Genomic DNA, 14,156 nt, shown 5'->3' with positions numbered 1-14,156 from the left:
CACAATAGTTCCTGACTGAAAGTGGATTTTTAAAAATCTTATGGGTGAGGTGAGACACAAGCAAAATGTTGGAGCTATCCATTTATTATTATTCCAGTCTGCAAGTAAATGTGTTGGCCAGAAAATATCTTCTGATAGGAAAAATTCTTTGAGTCAAAGAACAGGTCTAAAAGTGCTGACCCACTCCTGAGTAAGGGTCAAGTCCTGCTTCATCCAAGGAAATTTTGGAAGGGGCTGAAAAAGTAACTGCCACATGTGCTGCTCCAGGGCAGAGAAATAAGTATTTCTCTTCAGGGTCAGGTAAGGAGTACCTCCAAGAGGGAATGGGGAATGTTCAGCGAAAAAGAAAAGCAGTATTTAAGCAGCCTCTCCCCTTCTCAGCAGCAGCATTTTCAGGAAGTCAGTGGACTTCTTAAATGAAGGTGTGCAGCAGATGATTTTGTGTAGTTAAATATTAACTGTCTTCTTTTGGGCAAACCATCCCTCTCCTCCTTCTTCTCTCTTCTACCACCAGCAGCTGCCTTGTCAGGATCTGAGAGCAAAGGGCAGCCCCTCAGCAAGCACAGCTGTTGCCAAGGAGAGACGGAGCACAGCTGCCCCACTCCAGCCACACTGCACAGCCCCACAGATGGGGAGACACACAGCACACAGGGGATGCCCCAGGGGCAGCACAGCCAAGTCACACACAGCAGAGATTCTTCTTTTTCTTCCTAAGTAATATGAAATCATGGATCGTGGATTAATTCAGTTCCATCTCTAAAACTGAGCTAAAATAGTTCATTCAGAAAGATACCTGCATAGCGATGTGTGTATTACACCAGTCCAAAAGAAGGAAAAATTACTCGTCACAGAGAGAAGGAATTAAAGGGGAAAGGAATGAGAACAGGGAAACCTTAGATCAGCCTTGCTCCCTCCCTCCTCAACTTCCTGCTGCTTCTGAGCATCTGTAGTCCCAGCTCCAGCTTAGATGTTACCCTGCAACTTTCTTTCTGTGGATGGTGGTTTCCTGCTGCATGAAGTTACAGCTCCCCTTTGACTTCACCAAAATAAATTACCTCTTGTCTTTCACCTGCATTTTCAACCAAACAAATGAGTTCCAATCTTGTGGGTATTTTGCTTAATAAAATAGTAGATAGAAATCCTTCCCTCTTAGTGGGCTCTTTTATCTCCCGTGCTATGTAAATAGCAGAAAGAGGAAAGCTCAGAAACTCACCAAAAGCAGAGCAGACTTCTCCTCTTCACCATCTGTTATGTTTTGCAGTGAGATGGCAGCTGCTGCCCCACTGCCACAGAGAACAAACCCTCTTGGTGTGGGGAAATGCCATAAGGATCTGAAACAGCTTATTCCACCCCAGGTGTATGATCCCACTCTTTTGCATGTATTTGGATGGTTTTGTTTTAATCTCATAGTCTCACAGTCCACAAGCTTAAGATTCAACTTGACAGATAATCCCTCAGATCCTTTTCATAAAATTTGCTGTTAGATTATAAAATTTAGACATTTTCTTCTCATCCAGATTTATTAGTCACTCCATGCCTCCAGTTCTATCCAAATGTCTCGCAAGATTTCAGAAAATCTAGATTTTTTTTATTTCTAGTGAGCTGGCCTGGCTTTCAGTTTGATGAGGGGAGATGAACACACCCCAAGACGAAGTTTCCTCAGTGCTGTGCAGGGCAAATTTGCAGCCCTGAGACACCCAAGGCCAGGTCCCACACTCATGCTTGTTGACAGTGGGAAATTTTTTAGAAGTTCAATAGAATACCTCAGTCTGAAGCATCAAATTTCCTCTACAAAACTGAAAGTAAGAGCAGTCATAGAACTAGAAAAAGAACCAGTACTGTGTTTTGTCCACTTCAGCCTTATTATATACAAAAATGAATATCCTAAGATCAATCAAGTGCCCCAAAAATGACCAAGTAAAATTGTGTCAGATAGCAGAGGTGTTATTAGCCTGATGTTGCGCCAAAATCATTCAGAGAGCCCAAAAGAGGAAATCCCTTTCAAAAGCACCAAAGTTTACTGGTCAGCCATGTCTTCTGTCAGAAACAGCAGCATGAGCAGATAAGTAATGCCTTTGGTGTCCCTTTGGATACAGTAGTTTTGTCCTGCTGGAAAGTGGTTCGCAGCTATTTCCCATCAGTAGACCAATGTCAGTCTATGCCAGGAGCCTCCAACCACATTCTAGGTGTGTCAGTGTAAGGGAACGTGACATCTGGAGTAAGGAGAGAGGGAAGGGAAAGTATTGCACAGCACCACAACATTGTGGCTATTCAGTTGAAACATGTGACAGCTTTGGCAGTTTCACTGAGCTGTTTAAAGGGAGGGGGAAAAAGGAAGAAAAAGAAATAAAAATACAAACACTATTGATATTTGTATCATGGATATTGTGTAAGAAAATGATTCAGTGAAGAGACTGCAAAACACTGTGTTCTGAAAAGTATGAAGCAATGACAATCACATCAAACTAGAGTGCTCTAAGGGTAGCAAAGATGCCAAGCAGACAAGAACAAGGGAACTCCTCCACAGCCATGCATATAAAGGACTGTTAGCAAAAATGCGGGGATGTTTCCTTGAAAAAACACATAACAAAAAATCACCCAAACTGAAAGCATCATGACAATATTTTTCATTCTCACAAGCATGAAAATGAAGGGGCCAGGAGTGGGACAGCCAAAGACATGGAGATTCTTCAGAGTCCTGTGGTAGAGAAGGGGCAGGAGAGTGGTGGAGGTGCTGGACAAAAAAAAAAAAAAAAAAAAAAACCACTGTTGGATTTCTGCTCTGCCCCCAGACTGTTCTCAGTGTGTTGTGAGGAGCTGATGTCTTTATACTGAATGCATTTGACAAGATGCAAGCATAAATGTTTGGCTTCCAAAAAGAGATACACACCAATTTTGAGATAGATATCTAAGTTACACGGTATGAGATGTATATTGGTTTTATGGGGACTCTAAGGAGACTGCTAAAGCCATTGGTCCCATTTTTAGATTGTTAAATTTCAATTTGGCGAATCCATCTTTAGGAAATTTATATCTGTCCTATTACATCAGTGTACATACCTTCAACCTGTTAACACACCCTCGGGTCATCTCACACAAGGTTTTCAGCCTAGACATGGGATATTTCATGCATTTCTTCAAAGTGCCCTTCTCTGCAGCTGTCCACAGTCTTGAAAAGCTCAAATTAACACTGTCTTGGGTGTGGCACAAGCAGGTGGTGGTTTCAGCAAGTAAACTTACATGGACTCACACGACTAGGAAGAACCTACACCAAGCTTATCACTGTTTCTGTACACCCTAAATGCTATGGCCTCTCAGGTACCATGCTGCCTGCCCTCCCTTTGCTGCACCTCTCACCGACTGCTCTTCCTGCAGCAGAAGCTGCCAAGCCCTGTGGTGGAGCACATGAGGAAGGCAGCCAAGAAGAGGGTCCACTGCACAGGCAGCCCTCAGTAAGGACAGTGTGGTGCATGAAATTACATTATTCCCTACACATGTGACATAATCATATCAGCATGTATCCCATTGCAACAATCCCTTCCAGTTCTTACAGTTCTTAACGTTGCCAGCACTGAATGCTGGTTTATGGTTGCTGTGATAAACACCTGAGGAAGGACTGGTGATAGAACAGTGGTATTCACCCACCAGAAATGGGAAGAAGACTTGATCCCTTTTAAGCTGTAGTTATTGCTTCACCATTGTCTACCCTATTTTTCCTTGTCAGTTGAATAGGAATTTAAAAGCAGAACTGAATTTTTTTATACATAAACATTTGTGGTAAGCAATGAGCCACAATAGTGTCGCAACCAAAACACAGTTGCTCAACGGCACCTGCTAGTGCAATTACTTTGACACAATATGTGTTCTTTGCTGTTGTCTACAGGGAAAACCAGCAGCAGCCTGTTACCCTGCAGCTCCAGCTGGCAAAAATTTGTTACCTTGATCTTGCATCTTAATGCAGTTGAAAATAACAGAATTCCAGTGATTAAACTTTTTTTTCACTTATTTTGAAGTGCATGCTGTACCCTGCAACCAGATAACTTTGAGAGACAAGACTAAACCAGGCTGCTAATTTACAGATAAATATTTTCATGGGACATGAGTACATTCATAAGGGAAAACATGCCTGAGGGCATATTTTTCCTTTATTTTTCTCCATGGCTGAATTAGCTCTAGAGAGAAGGCAGTCTTAACAACAGTCATCTGCTTCTTTGAATGTTCTCACAAACCCTTCCAAAGTCCTAAGTGGGGGGAAACCTCAAAGAAGTGGCTAAAGAGAAAAGAAGAACCATAAAATTAGAATCTGATCACAAGTTCTGACAAGTTTCCCTTAAAATAACTACCATTGTAGAATGCACAGTTCAGATGTTACCTACATATTTAGAGCTAAGGGTTATTTTAAAGAGGCTTGTAAAAAAATAACTGAAGTAAGAAAGAGCATTCCAGGGAAGTTCTAATTCACTGCAACAGAGCATGTAGTTCCGGTGGGAAAGGTGTACGGGACCATAAATTTACAAAATAGACAATTTTGCATTGACCAGTGTAGAAGATGAAAAACACCCATCTTCTTAGCATGTCTACAGGGAGCTTGATCCATAGGGATCATGTGAAATTGGGACGTTTTGTCACAGTGGGCTATTAAGGCAGATTTTTATATATCTATGTGCAAGAAGCAACACACAGAAATAGTCTGGTAGGCATGGGCCATGTCCATCTTCTATGCAGAAATGTAGCACAAGTATGATAATTTGGCTCTGAAGGTGTCTTCCCAGTTTCGACACCATTACGGCAATGTATACTGCCTTACAGTCTATACAGCCATGATAAAACCAACTTCATTGCAACAAAAACACAGAAAAAAGTTGGGAAGCAAGCAGATGGAAGAATAAAAAATTTCACATATCCGTGAAATGAAAAAGAATAAAAGAGATGCTAAAGTCATCATGGTCGTTTTTCATTATCAAGTTTTGACTTCAGAGTGATGGACCAAATACTGAAAGTCAATATTCAAAATAAGCATAGTTTAAGTGTTCTTCTCGTAGGACATGCTCAATGGCCCACAAGATAAGGTCTTATTGTATGAATTATGATGCAGCGAGGTTTGCAGAGAAAGGGCTCATCTTACCATTTAACAGTAGTGCTGAGGGTGGTACAATTTAGGCTGCATCCCACAAAACCAAGGCAAATAGCATGAAATCAGTGTGCTGAATATATCTAAAGCAGACTCAAAAGAAATGGCATCTGAGAAGCCTGAAAGTGGATATACAAATCTATGTTTAACATCTATTCACAGCAGTGAGTAGCAGACTGGGAAAGGCCTCTAAGCTTGTTAATTTTTCTATTTTTCTCTATTCTTTTTACTTTTAAAATTGGAAAAGAATCTCAAAAAAAAAAAAGTGCAAAGTGCAGAAAAAATGCCACCTGAGGGGAAAAGATTGTTCTTTGCAACTTGCAAAGCTAATGTTGTCTAACAACAAGAGGAATAAATGTCAAAAACCCAAAAACATTGTGTACAATGTTAGCAAAAGGGCATTACTCACAGCTGATATAAACAAGTAACAACTCCCATCTGGCAACAAAAGTCTTTGGAAAAGGAAATACACTGAAACTCCTGCCATTGATAACTGAGGCCTGTTATGGGAAGTGCCTGCAGGATCCAATTGTGATTGCAGCAGAAGGAAGGGAAATGACATGCTCACATCCAAAATAGCTTGGAGTCTAAGAGTATTTGTGGCACTCCAAAATAGCACACTCAGAAATGAAAAGTGAGTAAAAGTGGACAGTGGGTACTGAGCAGTTCAGCCTACTGAGCTCTGAGATTGTTCCTTATCCCTGACATTTTCATGATGAAGCATTCATGTTATCATCAAACTTAACGCCCCTTTCACAGGAGAGAAGAGCAGAACCAGGCAGTGGTGGTTCAAGCTGAAAAAAAAAATACGTAAAACACTTTGGCAAAATGAAGTCAGAAACTAAAAATCATAAGTTTTTTTCATAATTCCAGAAAGAAACTGTCATTCATACAGAGCTTAAGCCACAGCCTACCAAGGCCAAAAACAGCTTTGCTGTGAGATTCAGTGGGCTTTGGCTCATGTCCATCAGCTAAACGCTTTCTCTGGCAAGTCTACAGAGTGATTCAGCCTCAAACTGCTCAGTACAGCCAATTTCAAAAGTCCTATTCATATTCTAAAAAAGGCAACTGGACGTCATTCCACAGTCCCAGTTGCACAATTGTCTCCAGACAGGTGGCAGAAACAACATCCGTCACTGGCCAGAAAAGAAGAGAAAGTCTGTAGTCTGGGCTAGGGCAAGATTTTACATTTAACATTCATACCATAGAACCAATTTGATATTTACCATTGAGATTACTCTCTTTAAAGCACTGGTCAGGCTTTTCTCTGGTTTGTTTTTTGGGTTTTTTTCCCCCTTGATTTCACCGCAGGAAAAATATATTCATCTTCTCTTACAGGAAATCACATTAGCATGTGGAACTGATACAGCAAACAGAAGCAGGTATGGTAATTTACTTGAGGGGCTTTCCATTACAGCAGGAAGAAAGATTCACAGAAATTAAATAGATAAAGGTATTAGTAGTAGTATTTTGGATAAAGGAGATTGGGGTACATCTCACAGAATAGGAATTTCTGTGGGGAAAAAAAAGCAGATATTTTTACAGCTTACCCAGTAAGGATGCAAATCAAGAGGCATAAAAATACATTATTTGGCCCATCTTTTGTAAATAGAGTTTTTAAAAAGATTCTGTCTCCCCACAACTCCCAGGCAATTTACGGGAAGGAAAGAAATTCATATTTTACCAATCTGACAGGGGAAGAGATCAAAAATTAACAGGAAAACATTTAAATAGTGGCTATTGTCAGTACTAGTATGATATTTTTAAAATTGAAAGGCTTGTTTGGACAAGGTGTTTATTTCAATATTTTCCTGAATTAAATTCTTACTGTTCCTTTCAAAATAACATTTTATGCTTTAAAACAGCCCAGCTGACAAGGAAAAGATGTTGAAGATCCCACAAATGTAACTCTAGGTTTTGAATTTAGCTTAAAACTTGAGTAGCTTCCCTTCTGCTGGACTCACTTCTCACCTCCCCTCCCCTCTAGCTTTTCAGATTTGAGCCAAGAAACAAAATTATCTGCTGTTCAGGCGCTTTGTTTGAACAATGACAAAGGGTGAGTCTGCAGTGTGGTGGTACTGCAAGAGGGCAGGCAATATCTTGGCAGACGAAAAGCTCTGCTTGTGAGAAAAGAACTGCTGAATTCCCTTTTGCCTTGTACTTGTTGTAAACAGTGTGTGCAGGGTCAATGCCTGCAGCACACCTTCACTCTCTCAGGGCAACGTTCATTAGCCATTTGCAGCTGCTGGAAATACTACAGGACAAAACATCATCAGGCCCCCATGAGTCCACATCATAAGAGCAGAGCACAAGGCTGTTCTAGAAGCCCCTTGATGAGATAAAGCAAAGAATAAAACTGACTTTCCAAAGAAATAGAAGGCCAAGTTTCCATCATCAGTGAAGAAAATTTGGTCATGCTTTATAGCATCAAAATGTTCAGAGACTTCAGTAGGAGCAGAATTCTAAGAGAGTCCTTTTGTCTTGAACTTAATGTGGGAAGTTTTTTGGGGTTTGTGGGGATTTGTTTTATTTTGTTTTTTCAAGTTTTGGGCAAAGACATGAAAAGGAAATCTCCATTCTGTACTAAGAGGTGTATGTTGGAACTTGTCGAGGAAGAAGAAATTAAGTACATTCCTACTGGAATATTGAAGCATTTCTTAGCTGCAATCTCACTGTTCACTTACTTCAAGCAGGAAAACATAAAGGATCATATAAGTATTCCCATTGGCACTCTTTGTCATTTCTTACCAAGAAAAGTACCTTGAAGAACTCGCCTCATGTTTGATGAAAAAAATCCAAAATTCATTGTGTGATAAACATATGTATTTAACAGAGTTTACAACTCTCCCCAAAAAAAAAAAAAAAAAAAAAATCCCCTCACAAAACAAAACAAACAGGCAGGGAACATGTCACTCAGCAATGCCCTGAATACTCCCAACTTGAACTTTGCTACAGCTTGGTTCTATTAAAACAATTGGCTGGATCTGAGAATTGCTTCCTTTTTCCATTCCTCTTCCCTCCTCTTTCTTTGGGAGGAGAACAGGCAAACAGAAAAATTTCCGCTGGTGAACTGTAACCTGTGTTTGATAGTGAGGCCAAATTATAGAACTGAATCAACATGCTTTGATCTCCAACTATCACTTCTGTATCTTTTCATCACACATAACCCATTCAGCTTTCCTCTCTGATTTTCTCCCATTCCCCTTGAGACACACCCATTTTCAAGCTGCTGTGGAGTGCTGACCTTGTCTTCAAGATCCCCCAACATGACAAAAGCTACATTAACCTTGCCAAGGAAAAGAGACAAGGGCAGGTTGTGCAGGTTTGCTTTCCCAGGAGAATCTAGACACACAAGAAATTTATAACCGAGAAGTTTAAACATGTGGTAAGAATATAAATGTGCTGTATATATATATATGATGTACTATATATGCTCACTTACTATGTCCTAACAGGAACACTTGCAAAATATTTGGCAAACAAACAAATGGTATTAAAAGGCTGTCTTTCTTCACTCCATATTGTAATTTTTCAGTTCCTTGTTGTTAAATGAAATGAATACATAAATAACAAGAGTTGAAAGGGAAAGGTGTACTGCAGAGCCTCCCTAAGCAGGAGCTATATCTGTAGAAAATTAGTGTCTGAGTAATAGAATGCTTTAGGTTTTTTAATCAAAGAAGATCATTTATTTTGCTCCAAAATGAGTGTGTTTTCTGTGGTTTTTTCACAAGTGAGAGCTTTTTCTTCCTCTTGAAAATTCAGTTACTGGAAAATAAAAATTCACTGTAAAGCACTTTAAATAACTCAAATGAAATCATGTGTATCCATCACAATCCTGATACTCAGGAGTAACAGAGAAATCTGAGGAAGATACACTTCAGGAACCCCTCCAAGCAAGTATAAACACAATGGTTTGGAAATCTTCCCTGATTTCTCCTGCAGTTTACTTTGGCTGATGCACAAAAAAAAAAAAAAACCAAAACCAACAAAAAACCACCACCTTTTTCATGCAGAGATTGACCTACATGCCTAATTTTACCATTTGTAAAGTCAGAAGCTTAAATAGGTGCACAAATCTTTGAAGAGGTGAGACCTAACGACCTTTTGATAGAAAAACAGGAATATAAGGGATGGTGGAGTATGTCTTTTTCTCTCTAGATACTATAAAAGCTAAGTGGAGTCTGCAGCACCTTACACATTAATTATCAACTACACACAAAGTTTTTCATTCCTTTCCTCATTTATTCCTTCTAGCTGACAGCTGGTAGTTTTACTTTTTTCTTTCTTTGAGAGTGCCTACATTTCACTGGTAATAAGTCCTTTAAAAGAACTGTGCTTGAAATTCCTTGCAGCACAGAGTGTCTTCCAATCAGTTCCATTTCATCTGTCAGAGAGTCTAGAGATTTTAAGCAACTCACTTTGGGTGGATTAGAGTAACAGAAATACCCTTGAAGACTTCTTTTGGAGAGGGCAGGTCTACTCTGGATGGAGCACTCATAGCTCAAAGGCAATTACCACATATTTCCAGAAGAAACTCTGACTTGGTGGCACAAAGATACACTGCCACACTGGTGTAAAAAGGCATTCAGGTTAATTTTAAAAGTAAAATTTAAAATTAAATTAAAAAAAAAAAAAGTCCATGTTGTTGGTTTGGGTTTGGATTGGATTTTTTTACTGGACACTAGAAGTTATTCTTTTCACATTTTTTTTTCATTTGGAAATGAACCACCTAAATATGTTGTTTGTGAAGAAGACTATGAAATGCTTTGTAGACTCCAGCAGATAAGATACTGTAATACAGTGAGTCATAGATCTCCTGGTGTAAGTAGGCTAAGTTTCCATTGAGGCTGCACTTTGAAGTCAGTCCTACAGTGAATGTTGAGTCTCACTCCTGAGAGAAAGAAAATACATAGCAAATGTTTAGAAAACTAACTTTATTTAGAGTATTCACATTAAAACAAATTCTCATTGCAAACAAAAAAAGGAGCAAGGTTAATCCACTGGTGGTAGCTGAAATGTGAAGAAGCAAGAGAAATTGTAACCTGGATCAGTTTATCAGGGATCACTCAGGAGATAAACACAATCACCACACACATACACTGTCTGTTATGAAACATGTCATAATTAGAAAAACAAAATTCAATAACCAGGGTCCCATCAGGGGGTACTTAACCATTAAAAATGGTATACAAAAAAGGGCAATGGCTAACAAGAAAACCAGTTTATTTGTCTTCTTTATCAGCCTCAGCACACGTTACTTGGACACAGATTTGGGCAAATTCAGTATTGGCTAGCATATGATACTGTTACCATTCTTTTCCAAGAAATATATTTTTAAAATAACCCACTAACTATACATCAGTTAATTTGGGACCCCATATTTTAGGCACCTAAGCTTTTATGTCAACAGTGTTCTGCACTTAAACCTTTCCCTACTGAAGCTCCTGTTTTGAACATCCTGTTCTATTCTCAAAAAAAAAAAAAAAAGCTTGTGTAGACCCCTGGCTTTAGCTGTCTCTGCGGCCATTCAGCTTCTTGTGTGGTCAATGTCTTAAGCCTCAAGTACGAGAAATTAAAATGCAGTAACCTAAACTCTGTAAAATAACTGAAATTTACTATGAATAATTGGTCTTTGGGGAATTTAGCTTAATCTGTGGCATATTCAACCCCTTCATCCTCCTTCTCGCTGACCCCTGAGCCCTAAAGAGAAACGAAATATATATTTGAAATGTATTAAGAGGAAGAAAGTCCCACATCAGAGATTATTATATGTAAATTGTAGGAAAGCTAGCATCCCATTTAGGTTAAGGCATTGACAAAGCAAGTAAATGTAAACAGGCAGAATGCTCAATAACTGAGAAATAGTAAAACTTTGTAAATCACCCAAATCAAGACAGAAACCACTTTATTAACAGATATAAAAAGGACTAAATTATATTTTGTGGTAGATAAAACATAAAGAACCACAATGCCTTGGAAAGCAGTAGGCTCAGGAAGCACTGGATGCAGGTATTCATGCCACTGAGGTCCTGGCATTGCAGGGATGAGAGCTAAATATGAACTTAAATTTCATGCTCTAACTCCTGCAAAAATAGTGTTAGACAAAGAAAGGTCAAGTCAGTTTAATATGTTCTGATACTTTAATTTTATCCTTATAGTAGATACATCTACACACACACACACATACACAAAAGATCTGTGTGAGGTGACAGTCAAAGAATAAAAATATTTTTATCTGAACTGTGGAGCCAAAAGTTCTATTGCAATCCACTTAAAGTTTTGAGGGAGCAGTTCAGGGTGGTTAATATTTTGCCTGACTCACTGAGAAGAACTAATAAAAGATGCACAGCTGCTCTTTTTAATCTGAAAATAAATCGCAAAGGCAGGCACAAACAAAAGGCAGGTGAGTTCTCAAGTGAATGATTAGGAGGAGGAAAAATGAGAGGGGAAAATAGGTAAAGTAATCCACCAATTTCTTCAAAAAAATTTAATCAGAAAAGTGGTCTAGAAAGGGACCGCAAATCTACTGAAAACAAAGTTTCAAATAACAAACACCAATAAAAGTACAAAATAAATAATAGCCTCAAGGCCAAAGTCTAGAGATTAGCAGAGCAATCAAAACGAGCCAGAAACAAACAATCATAAGTCTGCAAAGCAGTCTGTCAAGCAAACAGCTCTCAAAACCAGATTTAGAAAACAAGCTCTGTGGAGGGAACGGTCGAAGGCTGACTGATAGAGCCAATATTTCCAGCCCGGCTGGGGTTTCTTGGTGACTGCCAACCTAATGAAACAAAAAGGCTTTTCCTAAAGAGCAAGTACACTTTGTGAGGATAAAGGATCATAAGGAACAGACCAAAAGTTTGCTGGTATAATCTTAGCATTAAACAGAGCTATTCCCTCTTGCCACTGAAAAATTTTGGTGACATTGACTTACATTTACTCTTAGGAAATATATTGGAGCTGAACAGCAGAATACAGTGCACATTAGCTCAAGTGACAATAATTAATACACCTTTGGCATACAGTCAATCAAAATACACACTGAGATTCAGCAGCCTGAATTGTGGATCTGTGTATCTATCTGAGACAAAGTATACAAAATGTCCCCTTTTTAATCTTCTGCATCCTCCTAAACCAATGAGATTTGGAGGCTACTACAGCTCTCAGACAATTGTGGACTTATATATCGAGGATTAAAGTGTCACAATGTGATCATTTGGTCATAGAAGACCCTTGCCTGCAAGATCATAACACCCACAAGAGTATTATTTCAGAATATTTCCAGCCCTTGAATCTAGACTGTTGGTGAGTTGAATTTTATAATTGTGCATGAATGTTCCAAAATTTAATTACAAAAAAATATTTTTTTTCTGCCAAATATTAAAAATAAAACCTGGTCTCTTTTTTTTTGCCTAAATATTTATTCTGGTAAATTTGACTTTCACCACTTATTCTTTTTCAAATGAGACCCTGCTGCAAATGTTCTGTTGCACCCTCCCCCACTGAGACAGGCTGTTGCCACATTTGGCAGGGGCAAGTACCAAACTTGAGAAGTCTGTGTGCATTCTGAACTTTCTGATGACAAATCTCGGCACTGAGGTTAGCAGAGCTAATGACATGCATGAAGATGAGTGCACATCTAATCAAGTATTTGCAGGGTCAGACCCCATTATAATATTATTAATACAGGATCATTTAACGGAGAGACCAGAAACTTTTCTTTGTGTCAGAGGAATAAATCCCCTACTGTTTTAAAGCTCCTGAACAAATAGGGTTTTCATATTTGTCTGTGTCTGCTGTCTATTTTGGATCTTTGTCATTTACCCTGGACCACATTTAGGCCTGGAGCAGCTGAGAGAAAAGTCTGGATGTGTTTATTATTTTATTGCCCATGGAACCAAGCCACAAGATAGTCTTGCCTGGAAAGAAACTAACCCTGATTGCATGACTGATGGGATTGCAGTGTAAAAAAAAATGTCATTTTAAAGTTTACCCAAGAGCAGTGTCTCTTCAAGTTGTATGACCCTGTGGCTTCATTTAATATTTCTAGGACAGAGTCTGCAAGGTTAATGTGTTAAGACAGTAAAAACTTTCCCTTTGCCTTGGGCACATCACTTCTATTCAGCAAGGCAAATAACACCCCACCTACAGCAGCCTGCCCAGAAGCCCAAATGCTGCACAGCAACAAGCCTCTGTTTCTTCCAGTCTCCTTGTCTCCTTGAGACTGACATTGCCTGGGTGCTGAATAGCCTGGTGGGAAGAGTTCAATGCAGGGTTTGCACTTTCCCAGCCATTAGCCAGCTGCCACCGCATTTCATTATCTTAGGGGGTGCTTTTATACATCAAAGGCATTTCCAAACAGTGAGATGAAGTGGAAGTAACTGAGCTTGGTCCACGCTGTAAGTTGCAGTATTATTTATTGTCGTTATTTTTTGCGCCCGTCTCATGCCATCTGGCCCGCTAACTGTAAAGGCTGGTGATGGAAAAAAGACTCAACACACCCCTCTCAATTTCTTGGAGTGAATTCTGCTGAACAACTAGGCCTTGGAGCAACTGCCTGTTGTTATCAGGACTCTTCATTGTTTTGCACAAGGAGCCCTCTAAAAAGCAGGGGGGGGGGAAAACAAAGGTAGCAGACAGGATCTCATGTGAAAACAAAGTAAGCAGAGCATGAAAAGCGTCACAGAGATGTCTTTTACTTTGCTTTCTTTCTGATGTAGCCAAGAAATAAAGAGCTGAAAAAGATTTTCTTTCAGTCTTATAAAGAAGTTTCCTGTGAATAAACCAAGGTAGTGAGTTTTGCATAAGATCGCCTAGAATCACTGTTCAGCTGTTTTAACTTATTTCAGCTTTTGTCTTATTATGCCCTTCTTTTAATAAGAAAAGACCATATGGCTAGTGATTTATTGTACTTCTCCAGCATTTGAAACCTGCTTTCCATTACTGGAAACCTCTAATTGATATATTCACAAAATCTTTAGAATGACATGAAAAGGTGAGAGAAAGTGAAATCTCTCTATATGTC

At 39.2% G+C, this 14,156-nt stretch overlaps 1 long non-coding RNA gene across 1 annotated transcript in view; it reads left to right on the top strand.

The window, feature by feature from the left end:
* Positions 1 to 14,156, top strand: part of LOC310908456 — a 337,623-nt gene that overhangs the window by 318,201 nt on the left and 5,266 nt on the right. The window lies entirely within an intron of this gene.

Source organism: Zosterops lateralis, assembly GCF_965231275.1.
Source record: "Zosterops lateralis genome assembly, chromosome: 4".
Taxonomy (NCBI): Eukaryota; Metazoa; Chordata; class Aves; order Passeriformes; family Zosteropidae; genus Zosterops; species Zosterops lateralis.
This window is presented reverse-complemented; position numbering and strand designations above follow the sequence as displayed.